Source organism: Protopterus annectens, chromosome 8.part0 (genome assembly GCF_019279795.1).
Source record: "Protopterus annectens isolate FY-2018-M chromosome 8.part0, PAN1.0, whole genome shotgun sequence".
NCBI lineage: Eukaryota > Metazoa > Chordata > Ceratodontiformes > Protopteridae > Protopterus > Protopterus annectens.
This window is the reverse complement of record NC_056741.1, coordinates 1,396,332,913-1,396,354,719: the sequence shown is the minus strand read 5'-3', so window position 1 is coordinate 1,396,354,719 and position 21,807 is coordinate 1,396,332,913. Positions and strand designations below refer to the sequence as shown.

General features: G+C 41.4%; 1 protein-coding gene across 1 annotated transcript in view; it reads left to right on the top strand.

Annotated features, from left to right (window-relative positions):
- The window catches only part of LOC122809460 (sterol 26-hydroxylase, mitochondrial-like), an 858,859-nt gene that overhangs the window by 602,672 nt on the left and 234,380 nt on the right, over positions 1 to 21,807 (top strand). The gene's annotated exons all lie outside the window — the stretch shown is intronic.

Below are 21,807 nucleotides of genomic sequence, written 5' to 3'. Positions count from 1 at the left end.
AAGAGTGGTCCCAGGACAGAACCCTGTGGGATGCCACTTGTGACCGGTTTCGAGTCTGACATGGCTCCAGCAACTCTCACTCTGTGGGTTCTGTCTTTGAGCCAGTTTGCGACCCATCTTGTGACATAGGGGTTTATATTTAAGCTGGATAGCTTATCTATGATGCCCGAGTGGGGTATTGTGTCAAATGCCTTTGCAAGGTCCAGATAGGCTGTGTGGACTACCTTCCCTTCATCTATGGCTTTGGTGACTATTTTGAAGAAGTCAACCAGGTTCAAAAGGCAGGATCTGCCCGTGACAAAGCCGAACTGAGTAGGATCTAGTGTCTGCAGGTCCCCAATGTCTTTATTTATGAGCTCCATGATGATCCTCTCCATAGCCTTGCAGACTAAGCTAGTCAGGCTTATGGGGCGATAGTTTCCAGGGTCCGTAGAGGCTTCACCTTTGTGGAGTGGGACCACTGTTGCTGTACGCCATTCTGTGGGCACATATCCTGTAGTGAGGCTGAGATTGTATAGCTGTTTTATTTGAGGGATTAGTTCCTCTTGGAGTTCATGTAGGACGTAACCTGGGATGCCATCTGGTCCCATGGAAGCAGTGTTTTTTGCTTTGGAGAGGGCAGCCTTCACCTGAGCATCAGAGATGTTTGGGAGGCAGCCCTCTGCTGGGATAGATACTTGCTCTTTTGGGGGAGTTTGCACTGAACCTGTCTGCCAGGATATTGGCAATGTCTGTGGGTTCAGTGTATTTTTTGTCGTTTAGAATCAACTCAGAACAAGTCTGGGAGTTGCATCCCAGGTTCCTAACATAACTGAAAAAAGCCTTATGATTGTCTTTGGTGTCCTGTGCAATTTTTCTCTTGAAGCTGGCCTTGGAGGATTTTATGAGGGATCGTAATTTTTTGCTAGTACTGTTCAGAGATGCCTTCCCTATTAGGGATTTTGCTCTATCATGTAGTAGCTTCCTCCTTCTGTTGTACAGTTTATTTATGGCAGGGGTCCACCAGACTGGATGCCTGCCTTTGGATGATTGGGTCTTGGTTTTGTTTGGGATATCATGATCCATGCATTCCTGGAGATGTCCGTAGAATGCGTTTATATAGGATTCTGCAGTTTGGGCCGTAGTTTCCACTGGCCCTGGGGCTTTGAAGGATTTCACTTCGGTTTTGAGAAGTGAGAAGTTCGCTTTTGAGAAGTTTTTCACTGTGGTTTTCTGGGCTGGGGTGGGGTTGGGATGTGGACATCCAGTGAAATTAATTTATGGTCTGATCTTACCAATGAGGGATATACTTCTGGTGTGGAGCATAGAGTCCCCATGTTGGTAATGATCAGGTCTAGTATGTTGTCCCCTCTTGTGGGAGTGGTGACTAGTTGTTCCATAGCATTTGAGTTTATAATTTCCAGGAACCTTTGGGCTAAGGTGCTGGGGCATGAGTAGTGCTCCCAGTCAATGTTTGGGTAGTTGAAGTCACCCAGTATAATGGTGTTCGGAGAGATCTTCATGTTCTCCAATGTTTTCAGGAAAGCCGAGTGGGATTCCTGACTTTGAGAGGGTGGTCTGTAGGATGCTATAAACTGAAAAGCAGTCTTGCCCACTGTTAGTTGCACATGGATGGTCTCCGATACTTCGTGCAATGCCACTAACCTGGAGGTGTGGATATCCTTGATAAATATGGAAACTCGCCCTCCTGATGTGGTTCGGTCCAGGTTTTGAGGCCGAAAAGCATGATATGAGGTATAGCCTGGTAGTGCTGGGGTGCTCTCTGGAGCCTTGAACCAGGTTTCTGTCACTGCACAGATATCGATGTTCTCCATACTGAGGAGAGCTTCAAGTGCGTGCATCTTGAGGTTAAGACTTCTGGCGTTAAGCAGCATTACCCTTAGTTTCAAGTTCTTGCTACAATACTGGGATAGAAACTAAATATTTAACATATTAATTTGGTGTGCATACTGTGCAATACCTAAAGATTTTTCTTCTGTTTAGCATTCCACTGGAATCCCTAAATCATGCAGTTCCCAAACATCCTTCTCACTAAAAACACAAAGCTTCATCAGTTTCACCAGCCAAGAAAATATTAATGTATGGCAAAATATGAGGAAAATAATGGCAATGCTGTGACACTTTCCCATTGTGTTACAAAATGTAAAACAGTGCTCAAATAAAATTAAAATAAACCGAGAGATGCCTTTGGTGTAAACCTTACACTATAGGAACCCACAAAACGTTTCACCTATTAATCATTTTTGTGAAAACATTTTGCATTAATTAATGTAAACAAATATATATATATATATATATATATATATATATATATATATATATATATATTTCAAAAATGGTATCATGAGTATGTATGATAGCAAGAATCACAAGAAAGCATAACAAAAAGTTAATAAAAAAACAAAAGCGGTTACAGCAAAATGTATATCATTGAAAACAGCACTGTCATCTGTGAAGAAAATTGGTAATTAAAGAAAAAAACAGAGTACAGTCGAGTGAAACTAGCAAACACCAGAATGCTAATACAGATTAACTAACTATTTAATGCTCAGAATATCATCATGCTTACAGTTTACCTGAAATGAACAAAGATAACCTTCTACTTTTATTTCTAGCAGGCATAACATCTAGGTTCAAAGAGGTCATTATCCCACTGTACTTTACCCTTATCAGACCAATCATAGAGTACAGGGCTTCCTTTGCTATGTAGATAACTAGGCATATGCAGCAACTAGAGTGACCTCAGAGGTTCCTTACAAAAAGAATGCAAGGCATAACAAACCTACCTTATGCAGAGTGCATTAAAACACTTTCCCTCTAGTCAGTCTCCTGTAGATTCCTGAGGGTGATCTATGTCTGTCTTACAAAGCATCTGCAAACCCCACACATATGAATCTCCTGCATAAAAAAAAAATACAAGGTCTAAGGACCTGAAGTTTGCCTGTGACTTAAACAGAACATGCTGGAAAGACGGATATGTGTCCCAGAGACTGCCCTTCCTATGGAACAGGCTCTCCATGTGAAGCTGAGTTTGTCTATGACCCAAATTTAAGATCAAGCTAGACCAGTGGATGGGGAACAGGAAATTTGTACCGGCCCTGTCACCTATGTCCTTTATGGACAAAGGTAACTTATAAATGCTTATCCTTCAATGTCTTATTTGGATAAAGGACATCATAGGTTCATAGGTTCATAGGTTGGTACTAGGCTATCGGCCCTAAGGCCTATGCAAGCCTAGCCATAAAAATTCCCTGGAAATTTTTTCCCACAATATTTACTTCTCTGGGCCTCTGTCTAGCAGGGTGACTTACATGATCCTCGGGGTGAATATAGGTTCATAGGTTGGTACTAGGTATAGGTTCAGATGGACCACATAGAAGGATTTCCTAACTACTTTGGTAATATGATTGTCAAAGGAGAGATTACTATCTACCTGAGTCCCCAGATCTCTTATTACCTCTTCTGTATTAAGGGGGCTGCCGCCTATGTGGTAATTCGTGGGTGTTTTGTTTTTCCCAAACAGGATGACTATGCATTTTTTGGCATTTAGCTTGAGGCCATGACTTTGACACCAGGTGTCTGTCTCAGTAAGGCCTTTTTAGAGGATGTCCTTGTCAGCCGGAGAGTCAGTTATGTCTCCCAGTTTGCAGTCATCGGTGAACCTGGTCAGCCACAGTCCTCCTGTGTTTGCCTGTACTTCTGAGAAATATATGCCGAACAGTAGGGGTCCCAGAACTGAGCCTTGCGGGACACCACTTGTGACTGGTTTAGAGTCAGACCTGGAGCCCGCTATTCTTACCGTGTGAGTTTGTCTGTAAGCCAGTTGGCAACCCATCTTGTGACATAGGGGTTTATGTTCAGGCTGGTGAGTTTATGCACATATACATGCATACAGTCATGCACCGGCATGCAGGAGGTATTTTCACTAATGTGACAGTATAGCTGATTCTAATAGCATTTGTGTCACTGTCATTTTATCGCTAATTTTTCAAATAACAGTTTTTTTACATTTGTCATATGCCACTTGAATATTAAAAGTGTGACTCAAACTACAGTAACTAAACACCCATACATAAAGAAGCTACAGTCTATGCTCTCTTCCCCACCAGCCAGTATATCTGGCACTGAGAAGGTTGTTAACATAATCACTACACCTCAAACACCACCCAGAACTGCACTGCACAGACCCACAAATGCTGAGGTTCTCAACAAAAACAAACCCAAACAAAGGAGACCTCAGAGGCAAAAACACCAGAGAACTGCACAACCCTCCACACCACATACCATGCATACTACACACACCAGTCTCTCACAACCACTAAGGCCTAACCATAAACCCAGCTTATCAGTTATAGGATACTCCATTCTGTGACACACAGAAGTGCCTCTAACCAGGCTGCATAAGGATAAAGTCACAGTCAGTTGTTTGTCAGGTGATGGAATGTGCCATATCACACACGCACTCAAGTCTCTGAACAATAGCTACTTTTCTGACTCTGTCATAGTCCATGTTTGCATGAACAACTTGAGACGTACCTCCCTGGACTATATGAAGAGAGAAATGATTCAGCTTGCGGAATATGGGTCCCAGGCAGGTATGTCCGTAGACTTAAGCAGCATTCGACTGTCAATGAGGCCTCAATACAAACAGAAAATGATTGACTTTAGCAACTGGCTTAGTTTCTGGTGTCATTCCAGGGTGATCCAGCACCCGACAGCCTGGGAATATATGATGAACAGACCACGATGCTTTGCTAGCCTAGGCCTGCATCTGTCTGACTTAGGCTTCATGCCTCTGCTCAAGGCCCTTGCCTCCCCCATACTGCCTTTTTTGGAAAAGTCAATGAGGTCCATACTACCAACAGAAACATTTCAACAAAACCCACATTAAAGGTCATGCTGCTGAACATGAAACTGAGCTCATTGCAAGCATTCTTAACCCTAGAAGGTGTTAACATATGTGCAGTCACAGAAACCTGGTTCAAAGTTGCATATAGCCCCCCCCAGCCTTACTTGGTTACTCATCCTATCATACATTCAGACCCTCAACTCTGGGCAGCAAACCCAAAGGGTGTGGAGTTTCAATGTATATGAAAGACACACACACCTCCAGGCTGGTCAAACACTATGACTCAGAGGAGACACTCCAAGTGCAGTTAACCATTGACAATACCCCTAATCAAAGTATTGCTAGCTACAGACCTCCAAATCTGACTCAAGATGCCCACTCCAGTTATCTGGACCTCTTCCATTCTATCAAGATTCAAACCTTTACGCAGATTCTGGGTGACTTTATTTAACCAAACATATATTGGAAAAACTACTCATACCAGAACACAAACACCCTGAGGACAAAGAGTTCATAACATCCCTGTATTCTTCACGTATAAGGACAATTATTCAGTACACAGCCAAGTTCGGCATGTACCTCACAAAGCACATGCAGCAGCTGGAGACACCACAGAGGTTCCTCATCAAGAGAATCCAGGGCTGCAATCATCTAACCTACAGAGACAGGCTAAAAGCCATTTCCCTCTACTCAGTTTCATACAGATTCCTCAGAGGTGACCTGTGTCTGGCATACAGAGCAATCTTACATCCCGCTTTTATGGTACTGCTGCATATCTGAAGGTCAAGCTCCACTACAGCAACCCATACGTGTGACCTAATCCTGGTCTGTGATGTCAGTAGGACTTGTTGGCGTGACAGATTTGTGTCCCACACACTACCCCATCTGTCGAATAGACTCCCTCTCCACATCAAACAGACTACCTCATTATCCCTTTTTAAGCGCAACCTTGATAACTGTATGTGAACCAGAAAATAAACCCCTTGGAATCTACCTGAGTCCCTGCTGGACAGGGGCTTTCGGTCCTGACTTGTCTAAACACCTGCTAAACTATTGGCTACACTTATAAGGGCCTCAGTATCAACAGCTTGTTAACTTCTTATGATCCTATGAGTGGGAATAGGTACTGAGACATGTCCTTCAACAGGAACATCAACTTGATTACTCTAAGATCTAGAGTCTGTATCAGGGCCCATAGACTAGTTACCTGCTATGAGCATATGATCCATAAGCTTAAGCATCCTTATCTACAAGGCAGTGGAAAAAATCATCCTGGACCCTGTAAATAAGGGGTTTCACTTTACAATCTTGAAATGCTGAAATCTCGAAATTCAGCATTTCATAACTGTAAAGTCTAATTTTTTATACAGGTAAAGTACATAACTGTGAATTCTAATATTTCGAATAGTGTTTTTGTGTTTGTGTGTCTCGAAGTGTGTTTTCTGTATGGGTTTGCTTGCCCTGTGTGGATGTACACAGAATTGCATGTACGTGGATGTTTTGTAAGGGTTTTGGGTAGGAGTACGATTGTATGCGAGTTTGTTTGTGAGTTGTATGTGTGGGTTAGGGTGGGCGCGTGAAAGTATGACTGTGTAAATGTTGGATGTGTTGGTGTTAGTACGTGTGTGTGTGTGTGTGTGTGTGTGTGTGTGTGTGTGTGTGTGTGTGTGTGTGTGTGTGTGTGTGTCTGTATGTGTGAGGGAGTGTTGGATGTCTGGGTTTGAGTGCACTTCTTTTTTTCATTTTAATGTGCTATCTTGGAGTTAGTATATATAAGTAGGGGTGTTGGGGCCGCAGCCCCCCACATGGGTGGTGTAGGTGGGCTTGCACCCCTGCTTACATGTACTGTAGGGTTGTGCGGTTTGTGTGGTGTGGATAGAATGGTATGTGTTTTTTGTGATGTATGGTGTTTGTATGTTCATGATTGTGTGTTTCGGGGTTGTGTGTTTTGTGATTGTGATGGTTTGGCTTTATAGTTGCGAATTGCTGAGTTTCGATATTTCAGCATTTCTAGATTATGAAGTGGAACCAAATAAGGACATAGGTGATCTTGAAACTATTGATCTGACACAGTTTGGTTTTGTCAAAGACAGGTCATCGATATTAAACCTGGTAGACTCTTGAAAAACATCACCAGATCCATAACAGAAACAAATCTGTGTATACAACCAACCTTCACTTAGCACAGTCCCACATTTGGCCATCAATAATAAACTCTTCCAGTTGAATATCAACCCTGATGTCAGGTAGGTTGCTAACTGGCTGACAGACAGATCACACTCAGTCAAAGTTGGGTAATTTACCTCAACCACCAGGCCTGTCGATATTATGGTGGTTACGCAGGGTTCAGTGCTGGCCCCCCTATTGCTTTGAATACTAAAAGTTCAGACCCAAACAGAGAGGCTGTGGCTGACTAAGTTTGTTGATGCCTGAAAATTAGCTAACTTCATTGACTCCACAAACAATGTCAGTATACTTCCAGAGAGACTTACACAAACCAGTGAGTGATGCCAAAGTCAATAATCAAACTCGGTGTCAAAAAATGCATTATCATCCCCTTTGGTAAAACTGATATCCATGCAGACTATCATATACATAATACCATAAGTAACAACTCAGTAGTGACAGACTTGGGAACACAACTTGACAGTAGCCTAAACTTTGACCACTATGCACGGTATCTACTGTGTTAAGGAAGTCATTCTATGTCTCACACCTCATTAGCAAAAGCATTGTCTCAAGAGTGAAAGATGTCATACCTCCCCTTGTACTCATCCCTCACCAGGCCAATAGCCAAGTGCAATGCTCCCTCTTCTATGTACCTTGCCAGGCACTTGTAGTGACTAGAGAGACCTCAGAGATTTCTAACCAAGAAAATTACAGGGTCTCCAGCACAGGTCATACATTAACAGACTGAGGTCACCGTCACTATACTCATTAGCATACACACTACTTAGAGGAGACTTGTGCATGGCCTACAGAGCAATCTCAGATACAAACCTAATGGAAATGCTGCACATCCACAACTCAAATGGAATAAGGCTCACTTGCTCCCGGCACCTTAACCTGGCCTGTGGCACCAATATGACCTGCTGTGGAGACAGATATGTCTCTTAGAGGTTGCCACTCCTCTACAATAGGCTATTTAATCATATCATACAGTTCATCTCTCTCACAATATTTATGTGTAGGCAGGATGAATGAATGGGAAAACTTAAATGACTTGACAGGGATTTCACCTCTGACCCTCCGAGACATGGGCAGTCAATGCTAACTAAGAACTTGAGCTTATGCTATATCCTTTACATTGTGTTTGTCTAGTATTACAATGGGTACACATGTCTAGGCTTAAAAAGGTCTTTGGGTCAGCAGCCTAGTAACCACCTATTAACCTATCAAGTAACAAGAGTATTCTTGCCTTGAGTCATCAAAATTTTTAGCGATGATAATCTTACTTGTGTGTTGGCACACTCTCAGACTGCACTATGTTTTCCAGGGTAACTGTTGCCATATCCCTAACAATTCGTTGGGCAGAGGTAAATCAGAGGAAGCAATCACAGCAGCAGGTTGGCAAGACTAATTACATGTAGACATCAATGTGCAATTACATAGTTCGAGTTCTTCCTGGATATACCAACAGAAGGCAAACCAGGTACTCCCAACTCAAAATCGGACAACATATGTATAATTCAGGCTGCCTGGCTCCAGCTTCAGGGGCCACAGAATGGTATGTAGTACAGTGCCTACTACATCACCAAACACTGTGTCTACAACAGGAAGCCATCTCACACAATTTCATCACAGACTCATGCTTAAGAAGGACCAGTTTTCTGTCATGAGAAGGGTACCCTGCTTACCCAGCTTCAGGTACTGAGTGTAGTGAAGAAAACAGTGGAGTGATGAAGCTTCAACCCCAGACCTATACCCCATGGTCGGTTAAATTCCATGCTTATTTTGCATAGAGGCTGCTTATCATCTGCAATGGGCAAGGACATTATGGCAGAACATCATGAACTCAGAAAGATGGAAGCACAACACTTATGAAAGATAGATGAATAACCTCTTGTACCACGCCAAACATTACTGTCTGAATTGCAGAACCTGGGTGTTACCTGTAAGACACACATTGCACCTTACAACAATACTTTGTGTTGACTGGAGCTTCATGCATGTTTGATCACCTGTTACCTTTCCGGTGTTCTTACATCGGAATGGAAATTCCTGTCTTATATAACACACCTTCTGGAACCTGCTGACATTACCTGCGATGTATTGTGGTACCAAAGGTGTAACATGTCAAATTTGTTGTAACCACAATTTATGATACTTACACTCAGACCACACAGTGTTCTCAGCTGTACACCTTTCCAAAATCCTTACTGTTGACTATTGTTCATGTTGATAATTATAGACAGGGTTTAAATGGCATTTCTGAAAAGTACAGTTCTTGCTCTCTATGCCATTCTTCAGCAGACAAAGTGCTGTCCATCAGTGGGGTAAATGCCCCATTCCACCCCGTGTCAGTCTCTTACAAGTATGCAAAACACAGACCACCATGCACACACACAACAAAAAATGAAGTCTTTTATAGACACAAAAAAAGAACATGATATGTCACAACAGATTTCTGCCCCAAAGAATCCTAAAGTTGTGGAATAAACTTCCTATGCAGGTCAAGCAGTTCCACACATGGTCTGTATTAAGTAATATTCAGAATGAATAGCCTGGAAATACTAAATCCTCTTTGGGTTATTTAGCACAGTGCTTCTTGACCATGGTCGAGTTTAACTCTATCCTTGCTTGGTCTTATGTGGCTGTACGTCTCAATGGTCCTTTGAACTCCATGCCTAGTATACACCTATGAACTTAATCTAATATATAATGACCAAGTACCTTGCAAATGTGCATGCTGCATATAGGATACATACGCCGACAAAAACACAAGTTTATTGATGAATGTATTTCTATGATCCATCTCATTAGAATGTCATTATATGCAAATAACTATATACTACTGACCACAGTAATTTGCATATTACCATTAGTGTGGTACAGGCATCTTTGAACTGCACATGCCCTCCATGTCAACAATTACTGTATAGTTTAGATTTACACACTGTGCTACTATGCATTTTATGTCCCGTAAGAGTACCACCTACGTATACACCCACAGCAAAGTACCTGTAAACAAACATTTAATGGTTTACTTTAATCGGTAACAATAATCACAACTATATGTATACTGCGTCTCCAAGCTACCCTGAATTCAACTTAACTTATGTTTCACAACATTTAGTTTATTAGCCTTATGTTTTTATTAAGCTGTTTGTTTGTTTACTTTTTCATATCAGCCTGATAACCAGGTAATGTAATGGCTGACAGACCTTCTTGACTCAAAACCAGAGCTGCATGGTGCAAGACACATACAGAAAATTGTAAATAGAGTACCGAATTATACCACGTTCTGAAAGCATGTCAAAGTCTTTGGCAAAATGCTGAAGTGGAATTCAAGCAAGATGCCAATCAATGAAATCTAAGAAAATGAGGTCAAATTGTAACTACCACTTTGCCAGCAAGAATGGCATTATTATTGTTGCCCGAATTTTTGTATGTATGTACATATGTAAAATGTATACATATCAATAAGCTGTTTAACAGAGTGCATATGTTAAGTTTAGAAGGATCTTTGCATTTTTTTAATATTTGTATACTTTTATGTGCAGTGGTGTTCTTTCGACACACAAGTATGTATTATGCACATCTTGCATAGTTGTGATTCATCGCCAAATTGTCTCCTTGCAACAAAGTATCATACTAGCTTTTAATTGCAATTTACAGAGTTCCAGTATCCACCTATACCACTATATAAAACAATAACTATTTGTGCCTAGATAGGACAGTTATGAAACAGTCAGTTAAATACAAGTATGACTTCACTTTGGAACTTTTTGTCTGCTTGCTTGTTTACTTTGTAAAATAAACGAAAAAGCGATTTGAAATGGAATGTGTGTGTCTCTTTACTAACATATGTCTGTAGAAAGTCTACTGGCGAGTTAGAAACAAAAACAATGCCTGTACTGTACAGGAATATACATGCAATAAAAGACAATTTTTTTTTTTGTATTAGATGACATTTCAATTGTAATTGAAGACATACCTCTCAAACTTATAGTCCAGAGAGAAAGGCCTTGGCATAAACATTTCATTGGCTCCAGTAGTTACCAATGTGCAAGCTAGAGCAGAGGACAGTAACTTTACTCAAAAGAGTGATATTACAACAATAAGGTACAAGCAGAACAGAAAGTCCATCAGACTCGAACATGACTACTTACTCCCCAGGAAATACCCTCTACGACTTACACCCAGTGTTATTAAAGATCAGTTCTTCACTGCAGTCTTCCAAGATAAACGCACTACAGCAATGAGCTGCAATAACAGCCCGTGGTGACTCCTATATGGTATGGAAAATGATCCCGCAGACACACTACAATGTCTGTTCAGCAGCAGCCTCCAGGCAGGCTTCATCCCTAGGAAATGCAGGACAGCAAAGGTCATCTCTCCACATAAAGCTGTACCATGAACAGACCCAGTTAGCTACAGACCCACAAGTTGGACTACTCCTAAAAAATGTCCATGTAAAAGTAATAATGGATCTAATTAATACACAGGAAATGTTCAAATAATGCACCTATCCCAGTTTGGTTTTGTAAAGGGTAGGTTGCAGCTGCTAAATCCAGTGCACTATGTTCACAAGGCCACTTGAGACATGGATGATGGACAAAAAGTGTGTACTGCCTACCTCTAGCTGGTAAAGGCAACCACTATACTACCTCACTAAGGTAATATAGGCAATTTCAAAAATTTACACACAAATTCCTATGTAACATAATCATGGACCTTATAAGCAAGGACATTGGCAACTTCCAAAAGCTTGACCCCACACAGTTTGGTTTTGTCAAAGGGAGATCATGTCTGTTAAACTTGGTCAACTTCTTTGAAACAGTCACCAAACACATGGACGAGGGGAAGTCGGTGAACAGCGCCTACCTTGACCTCACCAAAGCCTTTGACACTATTCCCCACTCGGGCATTAATAGATAAACTCTCCCAGCTAGGCATCAACCTGTATGTTACCAGATGGGTAGCTAACGGACTCACTGATAGAACCACTCAGTCAAAGTAGGGGAAGCCACCTCTAGGAGTAGACCGGTAACGAGCGGTGTACCCCAAGGATTAGTCTTAGGGCCTCTACTGATTGGGATATACTTTTATGAGGTATAAGCCAAAACCAGTGGTCTGTGGCTGACCAGGTTTGCAGATGACTGCAAACTGGGTGCTGTCTTAAATTCCCCTAGTGATGTGAACATCCTCCAAGAGGGCCTTACCCAAACTAATGACTGGTGCCAGAAGCATGGCCTCAAACTGAATGCCAAGAAATGCATCATTATCATCTTTGCAGATAATGTCATCCTCACTAATTATCATATTAATAACAATGTATTAAGCATGCGATCAGTTGTGAAGGACTTAGGCACACAGGTTGATAGCAACATGACTTTTGACCATGACGTTGCCTCTGTTGTATGGAAGGCTTTCTACATGGCCCACCTCATAAATAAGGGTATTTCATCCAGGAACAAGGAGGTCAAAACATCCCTGTACTCCTCCCTTATCAGACCCATTATCGAGTACAATGCCCCCTTTGGCATGTACCTTGCCAAGCATATGCAGCAGTTGGAGAGACAACAGAGGTTCCTGACCAGGAAAATCCAGGGTCTCATTATTCTTTTGGGAAAACCTGGCTAGGCTTAGAAAGGCCCCCTGGCTTATTAGCCTAGTAACAATCTATTTGTTGATCAGGTAAACCTACAAGCATGTCTCTCTTTTCATGGGTAGCCTGGGTGCTCTGTCTGATAAGAGGTTTGCTCAAAGTCATTCAGTTTGAGAAAATCAAATCCAGGACTAGAGAATGAAATTCATTAGTAACATGTAGCCTTAACCCTCTGAGCTAAACTACATACTTACATCCCTGGTTTTCCTTCAGACTGTAATGCTTGCAAAAAATGATGTTGATTTATGACATTCATTCTGTGCAGTTGTCATGTTCAATGAATTCCTATTTCCTTGAAACCATCGTCTCAGTAGTTAGAGTGAAATCTACTAACAGTGAGCCTTACCCCCACTATTGGGTGACATTGAAGGAAGTGTATGGTATGGGGGATGCAAGGGATGGGGGGCTTGTCCCCCTGAAAAACATTATTTTTATTTTGATTTTTGTTTCAGTAGATTAGGTATTGATTTTTTTTCCCAGTGGTTTAGCTTCTAACAAAGTTTCTTTCATGGAACTGACAGAAATTCAGTTTGTTAGCTTTACTGGCCATTAATCATAGGTTCATAGGTTTATAGGTAGGTACTAGGCTATCAGCCTAAGGGCCTAAGTAAGCCTAGCCAACAAGGTTCCCTGGCTTTCACCTCCCAAGAAAGTTATTTTCCTGTGACCAGCTCTGGGTTTGACATAGCTTTGTATTTTAGAGAGAGATCACCTCGGAGTAGGGGATATGCTATGGAAGAACCAAGAATCTGCGTGTTGCACATACGGCAGCTGCACGGCTCGTAAGTCAACACATCCAAAGCAAAGAAAAGCCAGCAGTAAAGGTGGAAACCCACAGTTTAATACATAAAATAGAAAACAAGGTAGAGGGTAATAAGCCCAACTACCTGCCCCAAACCGGTTTCGGCTGTAATAGCCTTATTCAGTGAGTAAACATGAACAAACAAAAATCCACACGTATATATAGTACTACATACAACAATTCATTGGTGCATTTATAATTGGTCATTAAGCCCACGTGGGAACAAAGCCCCTAACTTGATAATCCATTTGCGTTCCTTAAAATTAAGTATATCATGCCATCCTGATTTGTCCCTACATTTACCTACAATGCAATCTATAACAGTAAAATAAAAAGATGCAGAGTTGTGTTTGCACACATTTGTACAAAGCATTATTAGGGTGTTTATTCCTAATATCACTAAGATGCTCCCCAATCCTGAGACGAAAAGGTCTAGAAGTTTGTCCCACATAGAATGAGGAGCATGAACAGGTGACCAAATAGACAACCCACTCTGTGCTGCAGTTAGCCCAAAAATTAATGTTGAAAACTACTGATGTGTTGCAACTACTGAATTCCCTTGTTTTCTGAACCCTAGTGCAATGAGTACAATGACCACATGGCATGCAGCCTATCAATGGGCCACCTGTGAGTGTACGTTGAGTGGGAACCATATAACTAGGTCCCACCCTCTTATAATGGCTAAAGAGGGAACCCAATGTACGTCCTCTCCTGAATGAAAAAGAGCATCTGTCACCCAAAAAAGGGTGTAATCTCTCCTCGGCCATGAGAATGTTCCAATGTCATTAGTTATATTCATAAACCTCTGTGTGTTACGTCCATATGTGGTCGCCAGATGAACCAAACAATTGGAAAAACCTCTTGGTTTGTCCTTGTATTGTAACAATTTATTTCTGTCTTGAGTGGAAGCCCAGTGACAAGCAGTGCTAATTGTACCAGAGGGGTAACCTCTCTCACAAAAACGATGCATCAAATCATCCCTAGTATCTTCAAATGTTTGCTAGCTTAAACAAATCCTTTTAATTCTGAGGAATTGTGATTTGGGGATATTCCGGATGATATGTCGGGGGTGGAAGCTAGTGGCATGCAAAAGTGAGGGCTAGGGTCATACCTGCATGGGTTACATGATCAGAGAGCTCTTCCATGTCTCTTTTCATATAATCCAGGGAGGTACATCTCAGGTCGTTCACACCAACATGGATAATGACAGAGTCATAGTTGTACTTGTTGTGTAGTGATCTGAGTGCATGGGTTATCCGACAGGCAGCTGACAGTAACCTTTTCCTTGTTTAGCCTATTGATTGGGACATCAGTGTGCCTGACTGTACAGTCACCCATGACTAGTGTGTTGTGTATGTTGTTTTGCCTTATGGTCTGTGGCACACTGAGATTGTGGGCTATGTGTCTTTTGGGTTGTGTTGGGGAGTGGAGGTTGCTGGCGTTTTTGCTTTGGAGGTCTCTGTTGCTTGGGAAGATTATTATTGAGAGCCTCAGTGAATGGTTTTGTATTTCTATGTGTGGATTTTGGTGGTGTAAGTTTAGTGGGACTATGTGATAAGTGTAGTGTGGTGCAAGTTTTTACCTTCTCCTCTTGACTGTCAAGTTCAGTCTTGGTTGAAGAGAACTTTGTCTTCAGTTTGGCTAGATAAGTGCATCTCTCAGAGGTTGTAGTATTGGGTGGTAGGAAGAGAGGGTTGTCTGTGTACATGAGGCAATTGGTACATTGCCCCAAGATGCCCAGATTCATCAGGTAGACAGGAGAAAACACAGGGAGCTGACCCTTGGACTTGCCTGAATAAAAAGCTATTTTCCTCTAGACAAGTGAGGAAAGTAACTACAAGAGCTGTTTTCCTTTAGGCAATGAGGAAAGTAAGTACAAAAACTGTTTTCCTCTAGGTAATGAGGAAGGTTGAGTGCTGTAATAATTTGTAGCTTATTTAGTGCTTACAACAAATTCTGAGTAAGTGCTGAGCTCGGAGAAGCAGATTCAGGTGTTAAGACTATGAAACTGGCTAGTTCTAACTGAAAATTGAAGAGCAGACTTTATGGCTCTGGGAATAGTTTAACTCTAGCTAAGTGGCAATGCACAAACTCACTCAAACCTGCGCAAACACAGGTTTTTAACTAAGAAAGTTGAATGGGATAGAAATCAGCCCAAAACAGCCAATACGATCCAATTTCAGAGCTGGAAACCACTCCTCTTGTGACAGATAGGCTGCTCAATGCTTATCACTCTCACTGATAAGCAGAAAGACTTCCCACTACCACAACAAGGTCTGGACAACTCAGAAACACAAACTAATGTCCTGAAACCAGCAAATCAGGGATCCAGACTATTCTAGTATAGGAAAAGGAGGGAAATAAGCAAAACAGATAGCATTTTTTTGTTGTTTTTTTTGTGAAATTAAGCAGAAAAATGCAATTTAAAAGTAAATATGCACAGAAAAGGCTGTCACACTTGAGCGCGAAGCCTACAGCAATAAATGCAGTTTAAATTATTAACTTTAAGCTGAAATCAAAGTGTACACACAGTAAAACAATTTAACAGTAAAATGCAGCAGAAATAACAACAGAACCACCCCCTGTATTATGTCTTTTAAACTAATGAACAGTTTATATTAGAAATCATTTCAGAGTTAAAATTGCTTCCAAAGAAATGGTATATGACAGTGCCAAAGGCATTCTGAAAATGTAAAGTACCTATTAAACACAGTCTTAAATATCTAATAGTCTGGAGTATCTCTTGTACAAGACACAAATTTCCATGAACTTCCCTTCCTATGCATCCGCAATCTTGATCTTCATCCAGCAACCTTGGCAAATGTGAGTGTAAATATCTGAGCTTTATAAGACACATACATTTCACATTCACATGCCATATGCTTATTTCACCGAATAGTCCTGAGCTTCCACCAAAAAAAGGTTCCATGCCATAGCACTTCTGCCATAATCTGATTTCCATTTTCAAAAGCATTTTCTTACACTCCTACGTACAAGCAGCACATTAGCTCATACAGAATCAGGTCATACCAGTTCATCCTACAGCCATCCATGACAAACTCATCAACAGCAACCACTTCCCTTTCCGTCTCTCCAGCTACCCTCCATCGTGTCCTGTCTCAGTTCATCAGACGTCGCTGGTAGTTGTGCTGCACTATATTCATACATGCCAAAGGTAAAAGTCCTGTTTCCTTTCTATTTCTCAGTCAGGTATTATGTGGTGCTTTAAATTATTATCAGCTGTAAGAGAATATCCTCCATAACAGTATTCAGTATCTCAACAAAAAATTTATTTTCTATGTACCAGGCATAAAACTCACTAAAAACAGAATGTACACTTGGCATGTACTATATTTCATATTAAGATATCTCAGAGACATGCAGTAATAATACTTATGTTGCCCCAGATACATTTTCCCCATCAGGTTCCTAAAGCACTTGTGGGCAGGTGTTCAACATAGGAGATTATGATCAGGTCACCGATCATAACTCATTATGTGTTCCAGACATGGATCCCAAGAAATTCACCTCAAGAACAAAGCTAGAAAGGTGAATCTTGGCATCTATGTCCGGAACACATTGCAGACCCTACCTTAATAGTGAGTAGGGGTGTTTAGCAATCCTTTTAGCATTGTTAAAGTTGGGTAGTAGAGCTTAACCAGAATATTGTTTAACTGCTTTTTGAGAGTAATCATGGTGCTCCATGCACTACAAAGCCATTTAAGTCATTTGAATCTATTTAAGCTTGTCTTCCTCAAGTCTATACACCAGCTGTGATTTCATTTTTTCCTTCAGATTCAAAACAGTCTTTATATAGGTTCATAGGTAGGTACTAGGCTATCGGCCCTAGGGCCCATACAAGCCTAGCCAAAAAATGTACCCTGGCTTTTGCCACCCAAGAAAATTATTTTCCTGTGCCCCTGTCGAGCAGAGGTGCAGAAGTGATCCCCGGGGTGAATTTCCCATTTCCTATCCAATCATCAAGATTTTTCTTGAAGAGTGCTAATGAGGAGCTCTGTTTGACATAGATAGGTAGTCTGTTCCAGAGTATGGGAAGTCTCTGGGACAGGAATCTATCCCTCCAGCATTTTCTGTTTTTTGTGGTGACAAAGTTAAGGTCCCTAGAACGTGTAGCTCGGAGGGATTGGGATTTCTTTAAGTGGAGCATGTCCAACAGCTCTGGGTTTGACATAGCTTTGTATGTTAGGCAGAGATCACCCCTGAGTAGGCGATATGCAATGGAGTAAAGCTGTAGTTTTTTGAGACGGTCTGCATAGGGCATCTGTTTGAGGCCAGTAATCCTCTTTGTGAGGTATTTCTGTGATCTTTCCAGTTGTTGTAGATGTCTTGTGAGGTACATATCAAAAGGGGCGCTGTACTCTATAATGGGTCTAATGAGTGATGAGTAGAGAGAAACAATGACCTCTTTTTTTCTGGATGAGAATCCTTCTGTGATGAGATGAGCCATGTAGAAGGATTTCTTGACCACTGTGGCGATGTGATTATCAAAGGAGAGACTACTGTCCACCTGTGTCCCAAGGTCTCTTATCACATTTTCAGCATTAAGTAGACTACCAGCTATGTGGTAGTTCATGGGTACAGAATTTTTACCAAAGGGGATGACAATACACTTTTTGGCATCGAGCTTCAGGCCATGGCTTTGACACCAGGTATCTGTCTCGGTGAAGCCCTTTTGTAGTTTGTCCACATCGTTAGGAGTTTTGATTATGGCTCCTAGTTTGCAGTCATCTGCAAACTTTGTTAGCCAAAGACCTTCTGTGTTGGCCTGCACTTCAGAGAAGTAGATACCAAACAGGAGAGGACCCAGGACTGAACCCTGTGGTACTCCACTTGTCACTGGTCTGATGTCGGATTTGGAATCCACTACTTTCACAGTGTGGGTTCTGTCCGTGAGCCAGATGGCATCTTGTGACTTAGGAATTTATACCTAGTTTAGTGAGCTTATCTATAATTCCAGAGTGGGGGATGGTGTCAAAAGCCTTGGCGAGATCTAGATAAGCTGTGTGAACCATTTTACCCTCATCTATGGCTTTGGTGACTGCTTCAAAGAAGTCAATCAGGTTTAGGAGACATGATCTGCCTTTTACAAATCCAAACCGAGTAGGGTCCAGAGTTTGGAGATTACCAATGTCTTTGTTTATGAGTTCCACAATGATATCTTCCATGGCCTTGCAGACCAGGCTCATCAGGCTAATGGGGCAGTAGTTCCCGGGGTCCGTCGTGGCTCCCCCTTTGTGGAGTGGGATAACTGTCATTCAGTGGGTACAAAGCCTGCGGTGAGGCTATGATTGAACATGGTACTTAGGTAGGGTGCCAGTTCATTCTGTAGTTTGTGTAGAACACTGTTTTTAGAACAAATACTTCCTCTAGCAGGTTACTGCATTATTTCCAAACTGGAAAAAAAAAAAAAAAAAGGGCACTTCTGTCTAAATTTCAACCCAACGTAGTAATGTGTGGATGGTATGACCAGCACAGCTTTATTACAATATCAAATCCATTCAGCAATTACACCCAAACTACTTCTGCACTCTGTCTACTCAAAACTGTAGCAGAGTAGAACACAGAAAGATGAGGCAGAGACAGAAAATGGCAAAATGACTGCTGCATACACAGCTGCACTCTCAGCGATATATACTTGGAAAATATAAAATAAGATAGCTGCTCAGTTAATTCCTAAAAAGAATCCGAGCACAAAATTGAAAGCTAATAAATAATGTAAATTTTAACTGAAAATTCTGCTGCTGTTTCAGGTTTAACTTAATGAAAAAGCACAGTTTCATCACTCCCAAGAGTTTACACTCAGTTCTGTTAAGAGATCAACAAGTAGAAAACATAAATGCATTGGAAAGCTTTTTATGGTAATGCATTATACTGTTTCTTCGGCCACCTCATTTGAATTATGTAAATATTACACTGTTGCCTCTTCTATCACTAAACTTCTACTCTGCAAAAATCCAACAAATGACCGGAAAAAATACATATTATACAAGGCTTAGTGAATAAATCAGATCAAATCCATTCATAATCTGAGGTTGTATAACTCTTCAGAGAATAGGAGTGAATAAGAATTAACTTAAATGTCTTGGCATAAACGAGTTAACAGCAGAAAGCCCACCAGCCAGTGTGAAAAAAAAATGGTGATGCAAGCGTGTGCATGGTGTGTGTGTGTGGGGGGGGGGGGGGGGGCAGAGAACCAAAATCTACAGGAGCTATTACATCAGAAGTCTAACCAGTTCTCAGATCTGTTCCACATGCTGAATTTTTCAGATCACTTCTACAGCTTAAAACTAGGGCCGCGGTGGTGCAGCGGTTAGCACTGTCGCCTCACAGCAAGAAGTCCTCCCACTGGAATCTCGGCTGGAGCACCTTCTGTGCAGAGTCTGCATGTCCATCCCGTGGTTGAGTGACATTAAAGACATGCAGGAAGGTGCTAGCATGAATGGGTGCGTCTTCCCCGAAAGTTGGGCATCGGGCCGGCAACTCGGCACCACAAACATCTACTGCCAATCATTAGCAGACCGGAGTTCCACTGTGGCAACCCCTAACCGGGAAAAGCCAAAATACATTACTTACTTCTACAGCTTAAACTGATAATCCCACACTGCAGAAGCAGTTTTCTAAAAGCTCCCTGTAAAAGCTGGAATTGAGGTTGGAACACTTGCAGTGTTTTGGCAAGCTGGATGCCCTGCAAGGAGTACAAAGAAATGTTAATTGATATAGTTTAATAACAGAACTGTACTCAGTCCATTCTTTCCATGTCTGCAGAAATTGATGCTCAGTAGCACCTTCAAAGAGCTCTCTCCAGAAACCTGCAACAACCACTGACAAAACATTAGAAACTAACTTAACATTCAAAAAACTCCCAAAGAGGCATTTAAAACAACAAAATTAATACAAAATGTTTCATCCGGCTATATTCGGAGAGAGTAATTCTAGCTTGCAGCCACTCAACAACTGATTACAAACAGGACTAAAGATTTCCCAAAGGATAAAACTTTTCTCAAAGGGAGTTGCAATTGTATAGCTATGTAAATACGGCTACATTGGCAATAGTGTAAAAACACTAATGCTTATCAGCAAACTTTCAAACCCACAGTACACCTAACATGCACTGTAAACCGAACAACACTTATCTTTTTGTAGAGGTTTAAGCACCACCCCGCCACTTAAATAGACCAACGCCAATAACATCCAACAGTGCAGAGGAACTACAAACCCCGTCAACATTTTTACATTTAGTTTGTTCTTCCACCTGAGAATTTGCTTAGCCAACTGTTACCAAATTCACAGGTCGAAGGATAAAACAGTAAAGAACTGATGCAGTAAATAACATGTCCTCTCACCCACAAAATGCAATACAAATTAAAAAGGCATCAACATAACAGTTCATATTAAGACTCGTAATGCTATATTGAACTTTCTTACACTGTACATTTTTATATGTATATATATATATATATATATATATATATATATATATATATATATATATATATATATATATATTTACACACACACACACACGCACACTCACACACACACATATATATATATATATATATATATATATATATATATATATCACACACACACACACACACACACACATATGCACACACACACACACACACACACCTTCTTTCGGCTGTTCCCGTTAGGGGTTGCCACAGCGGATCACCTGTTTCCATTTCTTCCTGTCCTCTGCATCTTGCTCTGTCACACCAACCACCTGCATGTCCACTCTCACCACATCCATAAACCTTATCTTAGGCCTTCCTCTTTTCCCGTTACCTGGTAGCTTCATCCTTAGCATCTTTTTCCCAATATACTAAGCATCCCTCCTCAGCACAGGTCCAAACCAATGTAATCTTGCCTCTCTGGCTTTGTCTCCAAATCTTCCAACCTGGGCTGACCCTCTAATATACTTATTCCTAATCCTGTCCATCCTCGTCACACCCAGTGCAAATCTTAACATCTTCAACTCTGCCACATCCAGCTCTAACTCCTGCCATTTTGTCAGTGCCACAGTCTCCAACCCATATAACATAGCTGGTCTCACTACCCTCTTGTAGACCTTCCCTTTCACTCTTACAGGTACTCGTCTGTCACAAATCATTCCTGACAGTCTTCTCCACCCACTCCATCCTGCCTGTACTCTCTTCTTCACCTCTCTTCCACACTCACCGTTACTCTGAACTATTGACCCCAAGTATTTAAACTCATCCACCTTCGCCAGCTCTACTCCTTGCATCCTCACCATTCCTCTATCCTCTCTCTCATTCACACACATATATTCTGTCTTAG